This window comes from Salvelinus namaycush, chromosome 5 (genome assembly GCF_016432855.1).
Source record: "Salvelinus namaycush isolate Seneca chromosome 5, SaNama_1.0, whole genome shotgun sequence".
Lineage (NCBI taxonomy): Eukaryota > Metazoa > Chordata > Actinopteri > Salmoniformes > Salmonidae > Salvelinus > Salvelinus namaycush.
This window is the reverse complement of record NC_052311.1, coordinates 41,765,702-41,774,423: the sequence shown is the minus strand read 5'-3', so window position 1 is coordinate 41,774,423 and position 8,722 is coordinate 41,765,702.

The window sequence follows — 8,722 nt, the reverse complement described above, 5'->3', positions numbered from 1 at the left end:
AGTTAGCTGGCCACCCCGGCGTTCGGGGTACGCTTGCTTCTATTCGCCAGCGGTTTTGGTGGCCTACTCAGGAGCGGGACACGCGCCGTTTCGTGGCTGCTTGTTCGGACTGCGCGCAGACTAAGTCAGGTAACTCTCCTCCTGCCGGTCGTCTCAGACCGCTTCCCATTCCTTCTCGACCATGGTCTCACATCGCCTTAGACTTTATTACCGGTCTGCCTTCGTCTGCGGGGAAGACAGTGATTCTTACGGTTATCGATAGGTTCTCTAAGGCGGCACATTTCATTCCCCTCGCTAAGCTTCCTTCCGCTAAGGAGACGGCACAAATCATCATTGAGAATGTGTTCAGAATTCATGGCCTCCCGTTAGACGCCGTTTCAGACAGAGGTCCGCAATTCACGTCACAGTTTTGGAGGGAGTTCTGTCGTTTGATTGGTGCTTCCGTCAGTCTCTCTTCCGGGTTTCATCCCCAGTCTAACGGTCAAGCAGAAAGGGCCAATCAGTCGATTGGTCGCATATTACGCAGCCTTTCGTTTCGAAACCCTGCGTCTTGGGCAGAACAGCTCCCCTGGGCTGAGTACGCTCACAACTCGCTTCCTTCGTCTGCTACCGGGCTATCTCCGTTTCAGAGTAGTCTTGGGTACCAGCCTCCTCTGTTCTCGTCCCAGCTCGCCGAGTCCAGCGTTCCCTCCGCTCAGGCTTTTGTCCAACGTTGTGAGCGCACCTGGAGGAGGGTCAGGTCTGCACTTTGCCGTTACAGGGCGCAGACTGTGAGAGCCGCCAATAAACGTAGGATTAAGAGTCCTAGGTATTGTCGCGGTCAGAGAGTGTGGCTTTCCACTCGTAACCTTCCCCTTACGACAGCTTCTCGCAAGTTGACTCCGCGGTTCATTGGTCCGTTCCGTGTCTCTCAGGTTGTCAATCCTGTCGCTGTGCGACTGCTTCTTCCGCGACATCTTCGTCGCGTCCACCCTGTCTTCCATGTCTCCTGTGTCAAGCCTTTTCTTCGCGCCCCCGTTCGTCTTCCCTCCCCCCCCCCCCGTCCTTGTCGAGGGCGCACCTATTTACAAGGTACGGAGGATCATGGACATGCGTTCTCGGGGACGTGGTCACCAGTACTTAGTGGATTGGGAGGGTTACGGTCCTGAGGAGAGGAGTTGGGTTCCATCTCGGGACGTGCTGGACCGTTCGTTGATTGATGATTTCCTTCGTTGCCGCCAGGGTTCCTCCTCGAGTGCGCCAGGAGGCGCTCGGTGAGTGGGGGGGTACTGTCATGTTTTGTCTTTGATCATCATGTCTTGTCCCTGTGCTTCCCTCTGCTGGTCTTATTAGGTTCTTTCCCTCTTTCTATCCCTCTCTCTCCCCCTCCCTCTCTCCCTCTCTCGCTCTCTCTCTCTATCGTTCCGTTCCTGCTCCCAGCTGTTTCTCATTCTCCTAACGACCTCATTTACTCTTTCACACCTGTCCCCTATTTTGCCCTCTGATTAGAGTCCCTATTTCTTCCTCTGTTTTCCGCTTCTGTCCTTGTCGGATTCTTGTTTGATGTTTGCTGTTCTGTGTCCTTGTTCCGCCCTGTCGTGTTTTTGCCTTCTTCAGATGCTGCGTGTGAGCAGGTGTCTATGTCAGCTACGGCCTGTGCCTTCCTGAAGCGACCTGCAGTCTGTGGTCGCGTCTCCAGTCGTTCCTCTCTACTGACGAGAGGATTTCAGTTTCCTGTTTTGGATTTACCTTTGATAATATCCAGGAGAATCATTGTTTGTTTAATACTGGAATAAAGACTCTGTTTCTATTACGTCGCTTTTGGGTCCTCATTCACCAGCATAACACTTTCTGCCAATTGTACTGCGGACACAAGGTAAGCTCGCTGGATAGCTAGCTAATAAACATTAGCTAGCCCAAGAACATCCATGATCAAGATCTCCCCTGGTGAATTTACATAAATCTGACTGACCACGAATGTCACAGTACAGCACTAGTGAAAAGTGAACTCTACTTTGAAATTCCTGACTGGAATAGCTGAATCAAATGTAAAACGTGAAATAGAGTTCCGATTTTTTTCTCAACAGTACAATATCGAGCAGGTGAGCAGATTGTGCAATAAAATTCGATAACTGTGAACTATCATTTCCAAGCATTACAAAGGAGCATGTTGACAGCTAGCTGTGCCTCTGAGTGTTATGTCAAGTATACAAAATCTACCTTGACCATTATATTATTACATGATGTATTTAGCTTTTGTATAAATAAAGGTTTGGAAAAATAGGGAAACCTTTGCTTGTGACCTGTAAGTTAAGGGCTAAGGTTTGGAATTGGTTTTACAACAAGACAACTAAAAACGAGTGCCTAGCAATGTATGCTTGCGCCTTGCTAGATTGTTTTTATATATGTTTTGCCCATAGTGGCCATTATTCAAGTCGTCTCCCGATGTTCTGGGGACCTGGATGAACGTCAAATTCTACCGTGGATCTGGGGTGACCAGACCAATTTTATTCATACCTACAGTATCTCCCCAGCTTGCCAACGCAACAGCACCCCACTTTTCACACTATATAAAAGTGCCTATATTCAAATAACTTATGGTGTGTGTGTGCGCGCCTGCATGTGTGCATGTGTGTTGATACACAGTTATCTCTTTACATCACGAGCACAGATTGTAGCTGGCCACATACACACGCTCTCACATACACAAACTGCTTTATCTTAAAAGAGATGCTCCTGATTTCATGCCTGTGAAACTCACAGCATTATTTCATATTCAGTCACTCGTCACTGACATCCCAGACCACACTTTCAAACAGAAAGAATCAAGATAACTATATCTTTCAATGTGATTTTCTGTAGTATTACCAGAATTTGACATGGATTCTAAGCAATTAAAATAATTACATTGTAAAAAGATAAACATAACTATGACACTTCTCTAAATGTGGTGAAAATATAGTATGTTAGGCCCTGGTTCACTAAGTGATCCAGACTACAGTAGCAGGGAGCAGCATTCACTAGGATGGTGAAACGTTCTGGAATGTGAGAGATTAAAGTATGCTATAGGCTCTGTATTGGTTCATCCTTGAGGATTTGAGATTAAAGTTGGTCTAAGAGAGTCTAGTAGGGCCCATCATTTTAGAGGAGGATTTATTCAAGTTTAGAACTGACTTAGGAAACCTTGACTACTCACATTTCAATTGGCTGAGTTTAACTTTCAGTCAAAAGTATAATCCGAGTCAGTGTTGGGGTCAATTCCAGTCAATTCAGAAAGTCAACCAAATTCAAATTCTAAATGTTCCTCATTGAAAAGAATAGATGAAAATTGGAATTTGTGTACTTTCGAATTGACTGGAATTGATCCCAACCCTGGTCCGAGTATAATCTGCCATAGCCCTGACCCCTGGGACAAGGATTAGAATCACACTATGATGAAACTGACACATTGCATTACGTGACATTACATGTCACAGGTAGAACACAGTCAAGTGTCCGGTATAACCTTCTCACACTAGACCCTCCTCTCTTTCCTTCTAAAAAACTGCTCTTCTTTCTACCTCTGTGTCAGTGACTATGATCATCCCTGAATGTTCTCTGCCATCCTCTTATGCCCTACCCTCTCTCTGTTTGGGTTGCGCAATTCTCCCCCCCCCAAGAAAAAATATCTATATATTACCATCTCGTTTCCCAACACGTGCCACAATATTGTCTGACACTGACAGATCCACCAAATATGTTTTGTTTGTGTGCATAGCTGGTAACACAGGGATCCTGTCAATATGTCAGGTTGCCTTTCACAACCAACTTGACATGTTCTTTCTTGGAAACGATGAACATTTCACTGTGTCTACCATGCCAACTCAAAGTCCAATTACACCCAAGCTACAAATGTAATTACAGTACCAGATTAAACTGGTCAACTCAATTCATTTTAATTAGGCTTGTTGGGCCAGTCAGATCAAATTTGACTCATCTCTAGTTAATCTCGCCTAATTTGAAACAGGGTAAACATGTCATGATCACCATGCAGTTTCGGGTCAAATCACTTAATACTGATTATGCTATAACATCTGATACGTAAATCAGACAGTATTGTACATATAAATAGTAAAATACCTAGCAAGCTAGCACACGGTGTCACTGCTGTGCTAGAGGGCGGCGGGGGCAACCGGTACACAATGTCCTTCACCCCCATCTGTTGTGCACATTCATAAGTGTCACACAAGCATGAAGATGTCATGCTCGAGGGGGTTCATGCAGGAACCAATGGGATGCTGGGGGGGGGGGGGTGAAGGACACAGGAACGCCCCAAACTACAGGCGGCAGTTGCACACTATTGCAAGGATCTGGCAACAGGTGTGTGTGTGTGATATATATATATACAGTACCAGTCAAAAGTTTGGACACACCTAATCATTCCAGGGATTTTCTTTATTTTTACTATTTTCTACTTTGCAGAAATAATAGTGAAGACATCAAAACTATGAAATAACACATATGGAGTCATGTGTTAAACACATCTAAATATATTTTATATTTGAGATTCTTCAAAGTAGCCACCCTTTGCCTTGATGACAGCTTTGCATTCTCTCAAACAGCTTCATGAGGTAGCCACCTGGAATGCATATCAATTAGCAGGTGTGCCTTTGTTAAAAGTACATTTCTGGAATGTCTTTCCTTCTTAATGCGTTTGAGCCAATCAGTTGTGTTGTGACAAGGTAGGGGTGGGATACAGAAGACAGCCCTATTTGGTAAAAGACCAAGACCATATTATGGCAAGAACAGCTTGAAAAAGCAAAGAGAAACATATCAAACTTTGTCACATGCACCGAATACAACAAGCGTAGACTTTACCGTGAAATGCTTACTTACAAGCCCTTAACCAACAGTGCAGTTCAAGAAGAGTTAAGAAAATATTTACCAATTAGGCTAAAATAAAAAGTAATAAAATGTAACACAATAAGAATAACAATAACGAGGCTATATACAGGGGGCACCGTTACCGAGTCAGTGTGCGAGGGTACAGGCTAGTTGAGGTAATCTGTACATGTAGGTAGGGGCGAAGTGACTATGCATAGATAAACAAACAGTGAGTAGCAGCAGTGTACAAAAGGGGGGGGGGGGGATTAAATGTAAATTGTCCGGTGGCAATTTGATGAATTCTTCAGCAGTCTTATGGCTTGGGGGTAGAAGCTGTTGAGGAGCCTTTTGGTCCTAGACCTGGCGCTCCGGTATCGCTTGCTGTGCGGTAGCAGAGAAAAGAGTCTATAACTTGGGTGACTGGAGTCTATGACAATTTTATGGGCTTTCCTCTGATACCGCCTATTATATAGGTCCTGGATGGCAGGAAGCTTGGCCCCAGTGATGTACTGGGCCGTTCGCACTACCCTCTGTAGAGGCTTACGGTCAGATGCCGAGCAGTTGCCATACCGGGCGGTGATGCAACCAGTCAGGATGCTCTCGATGGTGCAGCTGTAGACCCTTTTGAGGATCTGGGGACCCATGCCAAATCTTTTCAGTCTCCTGAGGGGGAAAAGGTTTTGTCGTGCCTTCTTCACAACTGTCTTGGTATGTTTGGACCATGATAGTTTGTTGGTGATGTGGACACCAGGGAACTTGAAACTCTCGACCTGCTCCACTACAGCCCCATCGATGTTAATGGGGGCCTGTTCGGCTCGCCTTTTCCTGTAGTCCACGATCAGCTCCTTTGTCTTGCTCACATTGAGGGAGAGGTTGTTGTCCTGGCACCCCACTGCCAGTTCTCAGACCTCCTCCCTATAGGCCGTCTCATCGTTGTCGGTGATGAGGCCTACCACTGTTGTGTCGTCAGCAAACTTAATGATGGTGTTGCAGTCGTGTTTGGCCACGCTGTCGTGGGTGAACAGGAAATACAGGAGGGGACTAAGTACACACCCCTGAGGGGCCCCAGTGTTAAAGATCAGCGTGGCAGACATATTGTTGCCTACTCTAACCACCTGGGGGCGGCCGGTCAGGAAGTACAGGATCTAGTTGCAGAGGGAGGTGCTTAGTCATAAGCCTTGAGGGCACTATGGTGTTGAACGCTGAGCTGTAGTCAATGAACAGCATTCTCACATAGGTGTTCCTTTAGTCCAGGTGAAAGGGCAGTGTGGAGTGCGATTGATATTGCGTCATCTGTGGATCTGTTGGGGCAGTATGCGAATTGGAGTGGGTCTAGGGTGTCCAGGAGGATGCTGAAGATGTGAGCCATGACCAGCCTTTCAAAGCACTTCATGGCTACCGACGTGAGTGCCACGGGGCGATAATCATTTAGGCAGGTTACCTTTGCTTCCTTGTGCACAGATACTATGGTGGTCTGCTTGAAACATGTAGGTATTACAGACTTGGTCAGGGAGAAGTTGAAAATGTCAGTGAAGACACTTGACAGTTGGTCCACGCATGCTTTGAGTACACGTCCTGGTAATCTGTCTGGCCCAGCGGCTTTCTGAATGTTGAACTGTTAAAAGGTTTTGTTGACATCGGCTACCGAGAGCGTTATCACATAGTCCTCCAGAACAGCTGGTGCTCTTGCCTCGAAGCGAGCATAAAAGGCATTTAGCTCGTCTGGTAGGCTCACGTCACTGGGCAGCTCACGTCTGGGTTTCCCTTTGTAGACGGTAATAGTTTTCAAGCCCTGCCACATCCGACGAGCGTCAGATTCAATCTTAATTCTGTATTGACACTTTTTTTGTTTGATGGTTCGTCTGAGGGCATAGCGAGATTTCTTATAAGCGTCCGGATTAGTCTCCCGCTCCTTGAAAGTGGCAGCTCTAGCCTTTAGCTCGATGCGAATGTTGCCTGTAATCCATGGAATCTGGTTGGGATATGTGCGTACAGTCACTGTGGTTACGACATCATCGATGCACTTATTGATGAAGCCGATGACTGAGGTGGTGTACACCTCAATGCCGTTGGATGAATACCGGAACATATTCCAGTCTGTGCTAGCAAAACAGTCCTGTAGTGTAGCATCCGCGTCATCTGACCACTTCCGTATTGAGCGAGTCACTGGTACTTCCTGCTTTAGTTTTTGCTTTTAAGCAGGAATCGGGAGGATAGAATTGTGGTCAGATTTGCCAAATGGAGGGTGGGGGAGATCTTTATATGCATCTCCGTGTGTGGAGTAAATGTGGTCTAGGATTCTTTTTCTCCTGGTTGCATATGTGACATGCTGGTAAAAATGTGGCAAAACTGATTTAAGTTTGCCTGCATTAAAGTCCCCAGCCACTAGGAGCACTGCTTCTGGGTGAGCATTTTCTTCTTTGCTTATGGCCTTAAAGAGTTGGTCGAGAGCGGTCTTAGTGCCAGCTTTGTTCTGTGGTGGTAAATAGACGGCTACAAATAATATAGTTTGGTCTACAGCTTATCATAAGGTACTCTACCTCAGGCGAGCCATACCTCTCGACTTCTTTAATATTAGACATTGCGCACCAGCTGTTATTGACAAATAGACACACACCCCCACCCCTCATCTTAGTAGAGGTAGTGTCTCTGTTCTGCCGGTGCATGGAAAATCCCATAAGATGTTACAGTTTTTAATGTCCCGTTGGTAGGATAATCTTAATCGTAGGTCATCAATTTTATTTTCCAATGATTGCACGTTAGCAAGAAGAATGGATGGCAGTGGGAGTTTACTCACTTGCCTCCGGATTCTCCGAAGGCTGCCCAATCTGCGGCCCTTTTTACGGCGTCTTTTCTTCACGCAAAAGGCGTGGATCTTGGCCTTTTCCAGTGAAAGCAGGATATACTTCTCGTCGGACTCGTTAAAGGAAAAAGTGTCATCCAGTCCACGGTGAGTCATCGCTTTTCTGATGTTCAGAAGTTCTTTTCAGTCTTAAGAGATAGTACCAGCAACATTATGTACACAATAAGTTTAAAAAATAAGTTTCACAAAACGCAAAAAAATAACAAAATAGCACAATTGGTTGGGAGAATGTAAAACGTCAGCCATGTTCTTCCGCACCATCAAACAAACAACAGTCCATCATTACTTTAAGACATGAAGGTCAGTCAATCCGGAACATTTCAAGAACTTTGAAAGTTTCTTCAAGTGCAGTTGCAAAAATCATCAAGCACTATGATGAAACTGGCTGTCATGAGGACCGCCACAGGAAGTTACCTCTGCTGCAGAGGATAAGTTCATTAGTTGCCAGCCTCAGAAACTGCAGCCCAAATAAATGCTTCAGAGTTCAAGTAAAAGACACATCTCAACATCAACTGTTCATATAAGACTGTGTGAATCAGACCTTCATGGTCAAATTGCTGCAAAGAAACCACTACTAATTCCCTGACTACACCACTCACGTTGCAAAATAAATTTAGAAATCCATATTATTTTACCCACACTGCTCGCGCGCCAACGAACGTCTGTGTTGCCAAGGGCTAAAATAAAAGTCAATTTTATTTGTGACGCAGATCGCGATGCAAGTCCTGCCTCTCCCATCTCCTCATTGGTTTATAGAAGCAGATACCCACGTGCCATCTCCTCATTGGTTATACCCACGTGGGTGATTGAAAGATGAACTGAGCTGTCAGTCGTTGTGGTAATACTATGAAAGTTTAGATGCCAATCGCCATATAAGTTCAAAGAAGAAAAAGCCTGGAAGGAGGAGAAATGACTAGAAACGATTCGTTTGACCGTTTTATGTGTGGATTAATTGTCGGAGTAGAGGACCTTGTGCATTTCAGGTAAAATAACAACTCAATGTTTATATCCCAGGAA